The sequence below is a fragment of the Amphiura filiformis genome, chromosome 2, assembly GCF_039555335.1.
Source record: "Amphiura filiformis chromosome 2, Afil_fr2py, whole genome shotgun sequence".
Taxonomy (NCBI): domain Eukaryota; kingdom Metazoa; phylum Echinodermata; class Ophiuroidea; order Amphilepidida; family Amphiuridae; genus Amphiura; species Amphiura filiformis.
In genome coordinates, this window is record NC_092629.1 from 9,295,759 (window position 1) to 9,312,691 (window position 16,933).

Here is a 16,933-nt window from a genome sequence, read left to right on the forward strand (position 1 = left end):
TAGCTCATTAAGTCCAGGGGCGGATCCAGGATTTCGAGAAGGGGGGGGGGGGCACTCCTGAAAAAAATGTAAGAAATGACCGTGAAGCGGGCATCCCGGAGTGCTTGCGCGACGCATGGGGTGTGTGAGGGGGATGTGGCCCCTCAGAAGTGAAAATTTTGGGAAAATGAAGACTTAATTTAAGTCAGATAGCACCTAGAAATATCTCTGAGGAATGCTAACCCTTAATAAAGAGAATGGATACGTACGTGATAACATGTGTACTTTATGAAGTAGTCAACAAGTTGTAACAATAAAAAAAATACCACATATGCGTGTAATATAGCATTCAAAGCTCAACATACATATTTTGAATTGTCAATGTCTGAATGGTACCTATAGAATCGGATTGTATTACAAAGAAGAGGTATATGTTCATATATGTAGGTGGGTAATGGAACTGGTTGTTTACATCTCATGACACTGTAAAAGATCAAAAGTGAAATACTTCAATGTAAGATATGAACATACTGTACAATTAAACTCGCCTAAATATTTCCTACGGCCAACGCTAGATATGCAACTAGAACAGGTAAAAACATCAATTTAAATTTTGATGTTTGTACCGCCACAGATGTAAGCCATGCAAAGGTATTAAAAAGAGACGTGATGTATTTGTTAAGGCTTTTGTCTCGGTCTGATTTTCTCTGCATTTATCACTGTAAGAAAGAGCGAATGAAAAATACAAATATAAATAGTGCTCGCCCCAGGTACTGTATGTTTGATAATAATGCTCTCCGACGATAATGTAGTTTTCTATTGCACTACGGGCTATAACGATATTTTAACTTTTCAAAAACGAAACATACCTATAAAGAAGAACCGAGAATGATACATTGCGCATTTTGTTTATACATTTAACCTGGTTTACATACATAATAATAATAACTGAAACACAAAAATAAACCCCATAAGTAAAATACACGAGAAGCATGTCTCTAACAATATCCCATATTATTATACCATCAAGTAGTTCCCCCGGGTTTTCATTGGATAGTCCTAAGCGCCCAACTTACTAACAATGTATATCTCGTATCATTCCTGCTGAGCGAGTCACATGCGCGTAACGACGCACCGTTTCATGTTAGTAATACATGCATGCGCGGCTCTGCATGCTCGCACAGCATCGATTGTTTCATAACAATCACGGCGCTTCAATAATAGGCTACAAAGCCGGTGTGTCCGTATTGATACACTGAGATTTACCACTCCAAAGAATAGCCTACAGAGAGCTTTTCTAACCGACAAAAAAAGCAAAAGCTGGTTTCAGTGGTCTCAGCAGAGCTGAGTTGATGTGGAAGATGACCGAGCTGGTTGAGCTCCCAAGCGTTATTGGAGAATTATGCCTACTTTACGAGAATTATTGCGTAGACGGGTTTGAGTAAAATTGCTCCTGCCAAGAATTACGCCCGTGAAATATTTTTCTGTAATGTGAGATAATTCGTACGGTATGATAAAATCGTTATTAGGTTCGGTTTAAGGGTAATACGAATTACATCTAGTCTCGGAGTCCGTATCGATACGGACTCCTCGACTAGATATATATCACCCCAAACCTCACCTGATAACCTTAGAACTAGCAAACCTTAATCCAAATAAGCGATATCGAACCTTAGAAGTAGCGGACCCTTTTTTAGGTATAGCGAACCCTTTTCTCTATTAGAGATAGCGGGATTCGGATCTCCATAGACTTTACACGTTAGTGATAGCGAACCTTAGAGATAGCGAACCTTAGAGATAGCGGGATGTTACCTATATAATATAGAAAACTTAAAATTATGTGTTTGTTAGAGGGCAGTTAATTTCACACTATCAAACGAAACATATCTCGGGCGTTAAATTTTACTTAGGCAATCGGGAAAATATGAGATTTCTTCTAATACAATTATTATCTAAGTTTTGATAAGGAAAAATGCAGGATGAAGTGAGTTGTCGATCTCTTGCACCACTTTAACGCCCGATTAAGCTCCATATACACATATTTCTCATGCGCGTATTTTTTGGGGGGGCAGGAGGCTTTGGGGCGCCAGCCCCCCCCCCCCCCCCGGGGTAAAAGCGGGGGCGGCCAAAACGAAGGGGCGGCAAACGAAGGGGCACCGGAAGAAGAAGGGGCGGCAAAAGAATTAGTAAATAAAAAAGGGCGGAAAATTATGATAAGTCTAAAAACATTTGAAAAAATTGTACTATACATCAAAATGTGTTTCTCTTAGGGCGCTAGCGCTTATAATCCTTTTTTTTAAACTTTTTCAACGACCGAAAAAAAATTGGGTCAACCTTTTCGGGCTGTTGAGGAAGGGGCGGCAAAATTGAATTTCCTTCAGCCTCCCGGGGTAGGAGCGGCCACGGTACGCCACTGTTTCTGACATTTGTTTTTGCCGAATCTTGACGCGATAGGTTAGTCAACTAATATGTTAATTAAGTGCCGCAGGCTTGAATTGAATTTTGTATGAATAATTAACATCTAACAATATTAAACCTGGAGACAGCAATCACATAACTACATAAAAACAGAGTCTAATGATTGTGTTTGCGGTTTCGTTTTATTATACGGGTTTTCTGTTTAGGCTAGCGTAAACGCGATAGGTTGTCATAAATAATACAGTTCCTTGGTGAACATAGCAAAGCTTGATAAAATATCCATTTTGGTAACAACACTTCTACTTTGTCGAGAGTTTAAATGAACTATTGACTACTGACCAATACGCACATCTAATGCTAGTGTTAGAATATGCTGGGTTTGTCTGTTTAATGACATGACCATGACAATGTTAAGTTCATACTTTTGCTGATCATATTTTTAGCTTTCTTTTATGGTGCTGTAACACATTCAAGATGGTAACAAAAATAATTCACGGCACTCCAGCCATATTCAAGGTTAAAGTTCAACACAGTGGTCAAATTTCAAAGTTGCTCAAATCTGGTTAACAATCACACCAAAGTATTTCCCTCATTGCAAGGATTCAGAAAAAGTATAGTTTGACCTACCTGCGACATGCCGTTCTTGAGTTATAAGCAAAAAGGTCAAATCTTGTAACCATGTAGGATGTTTCGTTACCTGGAAAACACCACAACATAGGTCGTGGTCAATAGGCTGTAATGGGGATTGACCTTTATTGGCCAATCTTGTTAATAACAAAGCATTTTAGACAGTGCAAACGATTCCTTCTTTGACTTGTTTTGATACATGACGAGCAATTTGAGACCATTTTCGTTGAAATCGGACTGTATAGATAAATATGGACTATATAGCATTGTAATCAGGTTTGGTTAGAGAGAGTGCACCGTGCAAAAGAAACAATTTCAACAAAAGTAGAGTATCGATGCTATCAGTCACAGTACTGTTTGGATACTAAATTTACTAATCTATTACAGACATGCGCATGTGGCTGCCTTGTATGAGGAATCGGTGTAATTATGATTGTCAGTCCAAAGATTTGTGGGCGGTCAAATCAAATAGTTCCTTTCAAATCAAATAATCCATTTACTTAATCGTCCTAGTTGGGCCACTTTTTGACATGTTCGCACATATCATGTTAGTAATGCGTAAAATAAACTCGCATGCTTAACAACTCATAAGAAAAGCAACATTTTTTGTCATGTTTTTCTTCAACATAATCGACATTTCTAAATAAGTAATATGATATTTATTTCAAATTTATAAATAAGAATATCACTGCAAATACCCAATTGTTTAAAATTAATTATCATAAGATCACTACCCAGATGGTTCAATTCAGTCACTTTTCCTATATAAACACACGAAATTGGTACAAGCAGTTTTAGGACTACATTTCACAAATTGACATATCTTTGCTTTTAGACCGATTTTATAAAAACTAAGTTTATGAGGTTAAAACAGCATTACCTTGACGACCAAGTAAAATTTAATACAATCAATAAGTGATATGTTTCCTAAATTGTATAATAATTTTTGTTATCTGTGTAAATAAATAAAATACAATTGTGTGATTTTTAATCCAACTGATGCCCGAAACGGACGCAGAATCGCCGAGTGCAATTGGCGCACCGTGAAAAAAAGGTCTGAATTTGAACTACAGGACGGCGGAAACACGAGATTTTATTTAAAACGACAATGCTTAGAATCGACCACTACACTGACCTGTCCTCATACCTGCGTTCCCACTTGATACATATCCGTCCGTGTTTTTACGTGACTTCCTTTAGTAATTGGCCCTCAGGATAAGATTTTATGATATGTTAATAGAGTGCTAACTCCTAAACAATAAATACACTCTCTCGTTTCAAGTTCAGAGTTTTATTTTCTCTTTTGCTCGGAAACCACACATCAAGGGAATTAAAACAGGAGCAGATATTGTCAAGTCCATTCTGCTTATTAATTGTCCAGTACAATGATGTCCCAGTAATACAACGAAGGCTGGTGACAAAATATTGAGCACAAACAACTATTACGTCATTGAACTAGAACATTTCGGCGCGGGAATTTTGAAGTAGTAGAAGTAGTAGAAACTGGTGTTGAAACGAGATTTAGTTTTGAAGATGAGCGTAGGCCACAAGATATGCTGCGGTTTGTATTCTTGAATCATGTCAACGAGGTAAGCAGGAACACTGCATGTTATAGTTTTCGTATATGATAACACGCCCATATTTCACTCGTCACATTTCCTCTTGAAATATAATACACGTTTTCCTTCTCATTCTCATCCTTATTTTTTCATCCATAGTTCTGAATAAATTGTATGGCAAAAAGTCACACATTATACTGCGAGGTTATCAAAGTCGAAAAAAAAGGACATTTACATAATCTTTAGTACCCTTTGCAATCGGATCGAACAAGTCTCACAGGTGAAAAATTAAGATTTTCGTATAAATGTCAATACATTAACTTGCTGCGGATGTAAATTTTCTTGTTTTCCAAACCATGCTCTCACAGTAAGCTAACGTATATCATTTATGTTAAGATGTCATATTTAACGTTTATAGTTTTATTAGTTTCATAATAAATAATTTGAACACTTTGGGATATAGTTACATTTTATACACAAGAACAACTTACACTGCACCTTACACGGAAGTTAAGTAACCAACACTTGAGTATTGAAACAAATAGATTTGATACAAAAGCCTTGAGCAATGATGTTATTTTTGATGCTGGGGATATCGTCTTACATTGGCAGACTCCTCTCAATGTTAGTAACTTACTGAATTCGTATGTTATCATTGTGATATAGAACGGACGTCCTGAAGATAGAGAATTAATATAAACTTTATTCTTACAATGTAAAATGACTAACTTTGCAGGACGCGTGGGTCAAGAAAACCCGTTTTTCTTAATTTACATTACAAAATCCCCCGACGGGATCTACGCCTATGCTACGAAGGGTGGTGGTTGCGGTGTGTTGGGAGGATGGTGTGTATTTGTTGTTGCACCCCCTAATTACCAATTATAAACGACATATTATACCGTTATAATGTGGAACCAATGTACAGCTATAGGTCTTCTCTATCCAATGATACTAAAATAAGTATTTCCCAAAATTAAACACAAGTTAAAGTTTGACTTGCATTGAAAGTTACCACTAACTAAAGGATTATAATTTAGCTATGTTTCATTTGGAGTATTGTAATCCAAGAAATAAGTGCTGTATTTTCTGCAATATAAAGTAGGTTGCTTATATTGTGTGTGCTGACCTGTTGTTCCTACTCACTCAGAGCAGGTGGTTAGTCATGAAATGCGATTCAAATGACATGCATTGCCACTGGAATCGGTAACTAAGACGAAAACTGATTGTGTCTAGTCTGGACATATTCGATACCCATTACGTCTTTCTCACCGGTTGCACTGATTTCAAATTCTAACTATCTGTAGGCTTGGTCATATCTTAAAAGCTTGTACTTTTGTACAAAACACCAGTATATATTTTTATATAAATAACACATCGTTGAACACCACCATATCGTTCAATACATTTTAACATTTTTAAAGCCGTGTTTTTCATGACTCTTTTCACATGTTGGCTTTTTTTTCATTTTCCTTGTTGCTTCAACTTACTCAATTATTTCCCTACACCAAATCTTAATCCTGAATCAAAAGTTACTTTTACTTTAATGCTGCAATTGGATATAGCCGACTGTACATAGGCGTATTAAAATATTAGTATCAATTCTACCAAGACTGTAAAACCATCCATTACTCATGTTGATCATAAAACAAACTTTTAAAGTGCCCCGTGTTTTTACTTAAATACCTTCTTAGTACCATAAGTGTTTTCCTCCCCAGGGTGTTATATCATCCACCTTCAGTCTCTTTCATGTTGTTTTGGTAGCACGCAGGATCACTCAAAAGTGAGATATTGTATTGCATGTTTGAAAGAAATGGTGATATGTACATATAGGTATACATTTAGGGACGGAAACGATACAGGGAATCCTAATAGCGCGGCAGATTTCTTATAAACCGAACTTTTTTTTTTTAATAAAAGAGCAAAATTTGATTTTCCATCCTGTTTTTTCCCATAGCTTCTTACCCTAAATTTGTTGTATTTGCGATGAGGAAAATAATACAGCAATTCTTTTTATCTAAACGTTGAAAATATGTTCATTCCGGTGGCATCTTTAATTGCCCTATAAATTTGTAGCTACAGTCCCTCAAACATGAGGGGCTGTACTTAATAATGTATATTAGTAGCGGTAAACGTACATAGAAAACAACATTACACTTCTACGCTACGCAGATTTGGTATACTCACCGGAGCGCTTTCACAGGGTGAAAGCGCTCCGGTGAGTGTACCAAATTTGAGTAGCGTATAAGTTTAATTTTGTTGTTTACTTCTTTTTGAATCGGCTTGTACTCACGGCTTGAATCAAGGTAACTATTAATGTACTGTTACAAGTATAAGATATACCCGCTTATTGTTTACTTACTGTTACCATTTCTTCAACAAACTAGTCAAACAGTTGGTAATGTGGATCACTATTCAAGTTATTTACCACATTATACTGTAAATTGATCCTTGCAGCTGCAATATAGATCTAACGCAACCAAACTCTTTCAGTCGTTGGAAACGATGCCTGTAAACATGTTCCATTTCAGACCCTTTTACCAAAGCAGGTGTTAAATGTATGACCTCAAAGTGCATGACGCGGGTAAAGAGGCACGTAACTCTACGTACTGTGTTGTAGTTTCTGATAGAATAATGTTAGTTCACCTTGTATCTCCTCACATAGATTAAAATATGCAACATATTGCTTATGTATCTCTATACATCTGAGATTATACTGAAAACATCTCGCAAAATAATAATAAAAACACCACAAATATGTGTCCTTCTTTGAATCATTCTCGCAATGTAAAATGACGCCTCAAGATAGCGGTGTTGCATCGACGTTTGTGCTGCCTTAAAAATGTTCTTACATATTGCCTGTGTCTGCTTGTCTGTTATTTTTTTTAAATTTGTTTTTGCGCATTTTACCTAGCACATTTGCTCAAATAACAGTTTGTGCAAATTATAGTACAAGCCTATAACGGGTTCTTTCTAATGGAACTTTTCATTTTACATGGAGACGACGATTAATTAGATAATTATGGAACGATCACTAGGAACTTAAAGGTTCGTAAAGAGGAACCATATACATTTGTGTAACAAAATGTGCATCGAATGCTACTTCAGGAAGTACAAATATAATTCAATACTTCTGAAGAGGGGGCTATAGCCAAAACAAAAAGTCCTATACAAAGGTGAAGAGAAGACAGGTGCCTCCCTGATATCTATATCTATGATACTTTAGTACTTTGATACACGTGGTGTACACTTAGGGCCTCTTAGAGATTAAAGGATATAAACAGACTTCAAAGCAGGTAACTTACACGGCAGAATGACGATAACAGCCCGGGATAACAGTACCGGCAAACAAAATAACAAAAAAATGATGGCGAGTGTACTCTTATCACACAGTATTAATATGCAGAATACTAAATGTATAGGTATCATGTCACATATATAACCCTTTCGATAATATTTCATAATCGTCAATATTTGCAACCCGGGATTTGCAACTTAAAAAAGAAGAAAATAACAGTTTGATGCATTTACATATAATATTCACTCAACGGGGAGTCAGTTGGCAATTTTAAATCCGAAACTATCAAATATCAAAAATTCCTGCCATTTTAAGCATTGCTTTATTATGTTTTAATAGTTGACTTAGGGTTGCGAGCGCAAATAGGCTGCACTCAAGCGCAGCCGGCTGCACTTTGGACCCGTTATTCTTTTTAATCCTGGGTGCGCTCTCTGGCTGCAACAGTTACAAGGTTGGCTGCATCATATGTTGTCTATGTATTTTGAAAGTTACAGCCAGAATGCGGCCATACTGCAGAACATAAAGTGACATTAAACAGTGACATTTTAAACAGCCATCTTAATGTTTATAGTGTATTGTTTTCTTTTGTCTACTTTGTAGCATTTTAAGTATTTGTGGTTTCTCTGTGCTATTTACTATTACACAAGCCTTTTCGCCAGCTAAGAGCTGGCTATCTAATTCGGAGATCGTCTTTGTTTGCTAAAGAGATTACGGGGTACTAGCATTGGTTTGAATTAGGACCCGGTGCTTAATCTCGCCGATGACCTCTGCGTCGTCTCGCAGCATTTCGATGGCTCTACTGCGTCTTGCAATTTCAAGCCGCAGCACGCCGATGAATTAATATAGTGTACCCATATACCTGGTTGCGAATTCGCGAGCAGTTATGGGCATCGAGTTCGCAACATCTTGCCATCTTCTTGCTCTGCGGTTTGCCATTCATTACTCAAAACCTTTATATTAATGTTTATTGTAGTACTTACTTGAGTTTACTCACCGTGAGCAATTTGCGGATCAGTCGATATAATCCGGCAAAGAATATACATCAAAGGTCATAATGATATCATCCAAGCATAGAAATGGTATAAAGCACATTGGTTCTGCTTTAAAGAGTTCATATAGGTTTTCATTTTGTTTCTCTCTTTCTTTTATCGGTTTCACCATTGATTTATATAAATTATATATAGGATATAATTATATAGCATATATCATACATTATCACTGATTATTTGCAATAATACATGAATTTGAACCATTGCTAGTAGCTGACAACTTCATTTGATGAAATAAGAAAGCGTGCTTTCCTACCAAATTTTGGGTCAACTGACGTCCTACCACTCTCTTAATTAATAGCCATTAGTTAGTTAAACCGAAATATCTGTAACTCTTGGCGTAATGTACGTGATGCATGAAGAAAGTACAGATGTTTCAAATAAAATTATTAGAACTTCATCAGTATACTATTAAGCGCATAATATCAGCCTATAATACTAGCCTCCGAGGACTAGCCTCCGAGCATATCATTAATATTAACATAATTAATACCAAAACAGGGATTTGCATTGTTTCATATAATAATAGTAGTCTAAAATTAAAAGAAAACAATATATGCTGGCTAATGTGAAGTTTTGTTGAACAAATTACATTCAATATGTTATCATGCAAACGTCATCATGGTAAATAGTATTTGCTTCAAACTACAGCCATTTTGACTAACCTACCATAGGAGTAAAGTATGCACATAATTTTAAAATGTGTAAAAATGTTGGGTTTGCAGCACAGATCGAGTTAATGTTATTAAGTAAACATTGGCCTCATTCATCAACGCACTCAAGGACACTAATTTGTTAGGGTATTGTTGTCAAGTGTTATAAGCCGGTTGCGAGAAATGTAGGTGTTGGGCCGATCAAGTCGATGAACTGGTGACTGAACATGGCTTTTCATCCAGCAGACACACATTTTGTTAGTGCATATCGCAACAGTATGCGTCTTGGGTTGCGGGCACGCCGCAGACTTTATCGGCGAGATTAAGCACCCAGTCCTTACTTAGCGGAACTTTTTATAGTGAAAATATATGTAAGACCTGTTATTCGATTTGTAAGAAAAAGAAAGTATGTTTTGCCGTTTCAACGAATAAAAACGAGTGAGAATTTCAAAAGTTATGGTTTGAAGGAAATATAACATTAAAAGTTATATGCCAGGCCTATAATAGTTTCCACAAAAGAAAATGATAGTATCCTTGTTATCAGGCGTTCTTAGATTTACATTTGCAGACCTCCTGGAGATCAGCACAGCATGAGATGTGAGTGTATTGATAACATGATTAAAACCTTTATGGACCTAAAAGTCAAAGTAAAAATATCCTATATCCTGTATCGTTTTATGGATAAAAATTACTCAAAATGTCATTTATGAAATAATTGATATCTTAAACATCAGTTTTGTATTTTCAACAGGAAATTCGATGTAATTTAAGGGCTTATTTTTGATATGGGTACAATTGATATACATGTAGGCCTATTGAACAATATCAGTCTTTATACATTTTATAATGTGCTATGTATAAATTGCGAATTAATATATAAATTAATATAAAATTAATGTGCATGTATAAGGCAGTAGGATGGCAGTTTTAGCCAATTAACTAAAAACTGCAGTGTATTTCTTTTATATTAATAATGAGCTAAGGGTAGCCTAAAAGGTAGAAACGACAAAAAGACAGAACAATTTGGAGTAATTAATTAAAGAGTCGACAGGAAGTTATAGGAGTTAATGTTTGGTTTTTATGTGTGCATGTTCTTATCATTGATGGTTTGGCGCAGGCGGCGAATGGCATGATCAAAGTAATACTTTGGCATGATAGAGCCGGCAGCTTGTGAAACCGCCCGGCCGTATGGCATTTTCCAAATACTCGGTTAGTTTTGTGGGGTTCATTATCGAACCCCATGGTTTTAGCTTGTATTTATATTATTTACATATAGGCCTATTTGTTTGTGAAATTTCAAGCGTTTTAAATTTTCAAAATAATCCCATTCAATTACACGGTTGACGATGAAAATGCAATGCGACCACCACTTGGTTTGGTGGACTGTCATGGAACATGATGGAACATAAAAAAGAGTGATCCTAAAAATGCCTTCCACCCAAACTAATTACAAGACCTCTTCTGCAATGAAGCTGGCTTCCCCTTTTAAAGGGAATTTTTATTTGACTTAGATCAAATTCACTAGGTCTTGGATATGGGTCGCAAGGTAGGTGATAACAGGAACTATTATTAGCGCAGCCGGCCGCAGGGCCAACCTTGAGTTGGCTTCACCTGGCTCCGGAAATATTATAGCGCTTGCAACCAGTTTGCGCTCTTGTGCCTTATGATATATTTACAACATTGTTGTCAACATTTTTCTATATACGTACTCCCGTAGAAGAGGAAATCTGTCGGGTGTAACAGACTGATGAGGGTACTTAGTAAGTGAAGAAATCCTTATAAGCACCCTTGAATCTTGATTAGTTCTGATATGAGACACTGTTTAGAGTGTATAACTAAAAGCTATGCTTCATTTTCGAATGGATAATAATTATATACTTTTGGTACAATTGACGCGATGATTATTATTTTTGACAATATTTTATACCCAGGTATAGGGGTCAGAGAAAAGAACAACACCTCTACAAACAAATCAAAGATAACCACCAACATAACCATCATATTGAAATTATTGCAATCACTACTGTCACTACTCTAATCGTATGATCTGTCGCATCTATACAGCCAGTATAGCACGGTACATCGCACATCGTCATCATCCCTATATCTTCGTGTTAAAAATTGCCGTGATAGTACAGCGAATCCTCTCGTTTTTTAACAGCTACGCATCGCGATTTTGTTCGAGATAGGCCGAGCGACTCAGGCTAAGCATACCATGACTATTATATGAGATACCACAGCGTTTCTATATTCTACATATTATTACGATTTGTGTATGCCCTAGTACCCCATATGATGTTTCTATTACAAGAAAAAATTGTTTTCAGGTAAAACCAGAGTTTTTTGTTTCCAGTACACTCACTCACAAATCAGTACACTAATTAGCGGGGCCTTGCAGCTTGCTGTGGATATCTCTTACTGCATTTTTAATGTAAAAAATTTGAAATCCAATGTAAAAATTGAGATATATTTAATTTTGAGAATGACATTTATACTATATAGGTATAAAGGAACGCGTTTAGCCCATCCAGGTGCACGTCCACTAACACAATGCATATGTAAACTTTCTTTATCTGTGTCAATAATAGAATATTGATTTCAACGGAGTATTGAGCTGTATGGAAAAAAGTACATCGACCTTGACGCAGGAACAGCAGATACCACTTCATTTGTTGCACCATAGATGATCTATGGTTGCAATCTTCTTACACCAACCCAAGGTAATTTAAAGCTCCATCTGAAACGTACAACATTGTTAATGATGGTAGACAAGTCGACTCATATTCCCAAGCCAAATTTACCAGCAATTCAGGAATTTGACAGGGCTTTCCAAGATAACACTTTTGTGCTAATCACGTCTGGCCCTGTAACCTCATCAAAGGATGTGGTATCAGATGTCCATGACTGTCAATAAAGGTGCTGGATCGGCTGTATATGCACCGAATCTGAAGACAAGTGCAGGCAAGCACGAATTTTGATACAGCTTGATGTAGGGAGAGAGTATAGGATAGCGAGAAATTATCATGAAAAAATATATTTTCTGGGTTGTCCACCTAGAAGTACATGTATTTAAGAGAGGTATCCTGAACACGTTGATATCAAAACAACCTTTCAAAGCATCCCATGTCAGGTAAACCATCTGGGCCCCTGGCTACATGGACATAGTGTAACGAAGACCTTTTTTAATATAATACGACAGGGTCCATTTACACCAGTAGCCTACACAGTGAGCAGTTGATAAGCAACAGCGGATCTCGGTTTACATTGACATAGTTTGTAATGTTTTTGATGAAAAATGTTATTATATTTCTTACACCCAAGCTGAGGAAAGAGTATCAGTAGCTTTACAGCTCATCGACGCGATATGGCAACTTAACATACTAACAGACACTTTGAACAAGGTTACCGGGACTTAGATGTGCTTTAATATGAACACCTTTTAACTGCGTGCCATTGTTTAGAACAATAGAAACCGGTTCCAACCGCGCGAAGCCGGGCGGAACCGACGGCTACCAATGATGGCCGGAGTTTTGACAATTTTCCTTAATACTTATAATAAACTGGTTTGTGACTCATGAGATTAAATATGCTGTTGTTATCCTCGTCTTCTTCTCTTCTTCTTTACCTTCAATTTTACTCATTGTTTTCGAGAAAGTTTCTTAAGCTTAGCTATACAAACTGGTATTATCTTGTCAGTAATTTTGAACCCCCTTCTGGATTTCTATGCTAATCACATCACACTATGCTGTTTTATTTGCTACAAATGGATAATGTAATTGGGCTCACTCACAGTTGGCAAATCCTAGCTATAGGCTATTGATTTTTAGATTTGTATCAACGATAAATAGAACATATTTCCGCACAAGATGTGCAATCTCATAATTGCTATGACGCGAAATCAGATTAAAATGAAATTGATATTTCTATACTTTGATCAGCTCGTAACAGGCGGGAATTGTTAGGCTTTTATCACTACGCCGAAAAGTAGACCCACGTTAAGAGTGTTATTAGTTGAACTCTCATGTCTTTATTTTTTGTGTTAAAGAAAGTAGATAAAGTATAGGACTTGCATTAATAATTTGTGATGCTTCTGGAGAGATGTCACAAGGAAATTCTTAAAATAAAATATTTTGATATTAATCCGCGATGTTATAAGGCCCGCCGATTACGAGCTGATCAAAGTATATGCAGACATATTACAATTTGTTTGCCAATGCAATATCGAGCTCTACTTTGTGCCAGGAAATATCAGACAATTATGATAATATCACGACAAGTTAATATAATAAAAGTAATAAAAGTAATAATAATAATAATAATAATAATAATAATAATAATAATAATAATAATAATAATAATAATAATAATAATAATATTAATAATAATAATAATAATAATAATAATAATAATAATAATAATAATAATAATAATAATAATAATAATAATAATAATAATAATAATAATAATAATAATAATAATAATAATAATAATGCCAAATTACTCGGGGAGCTATAGGCACATCCTGTGCATTCCCCCAGGACTAAACCAAATCAACATTTTTTGGTTCCTGAGATGACCCCAAAACATAATCAGGATATTCCTAAAAATTCAAACTGGCCCCAAGTGGGCTTTTCCAAGATGGCGTCCAAAATGGCCCCCAAGTGCAGGTACTCACTATTTATAAATGACCATTATATGGATACTATTTTTGAATCAAACTAACCTTTTAAGCTTAATTAAGGAGCACAACTTAAATAATTGTAGTTGATATAAATATTTATTTCAACAGGTTTACATGTTTGTGTGTAGAAATCAGTGGGCACCCGCTATAGAAAATGTCCTACAGACCAATAGAAAATGTCCTACAAACCAACAAAGCTATTAGACTCTGTTTCTTACAACATTAAGTGATGGAAGTACACATACTGATATTTATTTTCCTGATGCTTCTGTGGTTTATTTATCATCTGCCGTTACTTTGTAAATGTTTTATAACTATAATGCATTCAATGTTCACTGTATAAAACGAAACCACCTGCTTTCCTTTCATGGTTTCACTGTCAGGAACAAGCGGTGTGTAAGGCAATCTCAAATAAGGATATTTAAACCAGGAAAGGTATCAATATTTGAATACGTTTTGTTTAGGCAGATTATGTCTTTTTAGAACATTTAAACGCTTTAAAAGATTTGTAAAGGCTTAGCTTATATAGCCCATTCGACGTCTGTAGACCCAAGACATTGGTGGGCTTCACCAAATTAGGTTGATGTTCGGATATACCGTGTGGGTTTACAGTACAGTTCTTTCACTGAAATGAACTGAACGAATTGATCTACTATTAGCTTTTAGGATGCCTTATTCAAAGCCATGCAACCTAACTTTCGTATGACGAGGGTTATAGACACTGAATTGCAGTAGATTTACAAAGAAAAATGTCTCATATGGAAAAGACACTAGCTGTATAGTAATCTGTCCACAAACACCACGTATGCCGTCTATAGTTGCCGCAAACACTTGCTTTCGCTTAGTAAACACGGTAAAGACGTTTCGAGAAAGAAGTATACCCACATTAGTCTTTGTCAACAAACTTTAAAGCTTTAAGCAAGTTACTAACGTGACAGTCTCATTTAACATATCTATGCATTTTAAATTATCCCAAGCGAGCTTCAACCTTAGCGTAGCAAATAAGTGCGCCAAATCCTTGCCTGATTTGACACTGAAATGATCTCTTACCAAGCTGGGGAAACACTCGATTCTGGAAACACTACTCGCAAAAACGTTCTTTCATGATTCCATAACTGACAAATGGCAGTTATCGCGAGAGCATGACCAGCGTATGAATTATATGTATTTGTTGCGTCTCAGATTTTGTCTGAAGCGACTTTTTTTGCATTATCCATAAGATATTCAAAGTTTCGAATAATATGACATTGGTGCATCCTAACCTTTGTATTACGAGGACTAAAGACACCGAATTGTGCAGTAGATTTATTGTCTCCTATGGAATATGCAGTATATGTAAAGTAATGTATTTACAGATACCACATTATTTAGGTTAATAGAGGCAAGTGAATTAGCATTTGTCTGGTACGCCGCGCCGTCTGGCCACATACTTTCACTTAGTAAAGAATTTATGGGAAATAAGTATAATATTATCAGCAATACTCATTGGCAACAAATATTTAAAGCTTCTAGGTCAAGCGCGAGAGTCTCATTTAACATTCATGAAAGTTCATATATGTATAAAACATGATTTTGATTTAAACCTTTGATCCAAACACAAAGACTCATTTTCTGCCTCTAAATTTTCATCAGCGAGTGAGTAACCGGGTGACGATCTTTTTGAATTTTGATCTGACAACAGCCTCGCAAACTCCTGAAAGTTTTAACATTCCATTGCGCCAAATAGTCAGGTTGCATTGGCTCCATCAACTGTTCCAAATTAGTAGCGAACATCTTATCACCTCTTGTCGGAATAACTAAACATTACATTTTTAACTCGTAGCAATTTGCTTCAAATAGTTACCTTAACGTAGCAAATGGGTTGACACCGAAAATGGCTCAAACCAAGCTGAGCAAACATTCGTGACTCAAAACATTTGCTGGGAGTTGTTCGAACTTGAAATGAGAGCACGACTTTCGCGTATATGATTGATACGTATTTGTATTTCCTGTCTTAGATTTTGTCTGAAGTGACTTATTTCTTGTCTCGGTTTTCAAGATCGTGTAATTTTATACGCGTTCGGATAACTACGGAAAATGAAATGTAAACTAGACGCTACAATTATTACTGGTATCGGTTTTCAGGAACCCGTCAAAGCTAACACAATTATGTTCAACTGAAACTTGTGCTTAGTAATATCGAAATTTCACAAGACATTGTTGCCTAACTCGTTTCTCGCTTTCGGAAGCTGTGATTCATTTTGTCAGGGGGTCTGTAAAGAATTCACCTCCTTGAAATATTATGATACTTATACTTGCAGAGTTGTGATGCAAATGCAAAATACATGGTGTCCCTGAAAGAACTGTGCAGCTGGAGAAGTATTTTTGGTAAGTAAATGCATGCAGATTCACCGAATACGTTATGCATTTGCACATTCAAACAACTTTCCTACAGCTATTGTTATATATAATTTTGATAATTGACAAAATAAAACCTTTCAAAATGTTCCTTTAATGATAGAGTCTAGTGAAGCCACAGTTCTGGCACATGCTGTGTAGCTCTGTGTTAGATTTAACAAATAAATACGGAAACAAAAACACATTTTACAGGTGAAACAGAGTTGTCACAATGAACTTGCGCATCAAGTTATTCTAATAATAAGATAGAGGGTCATTCACTTTGTTTCAAACAG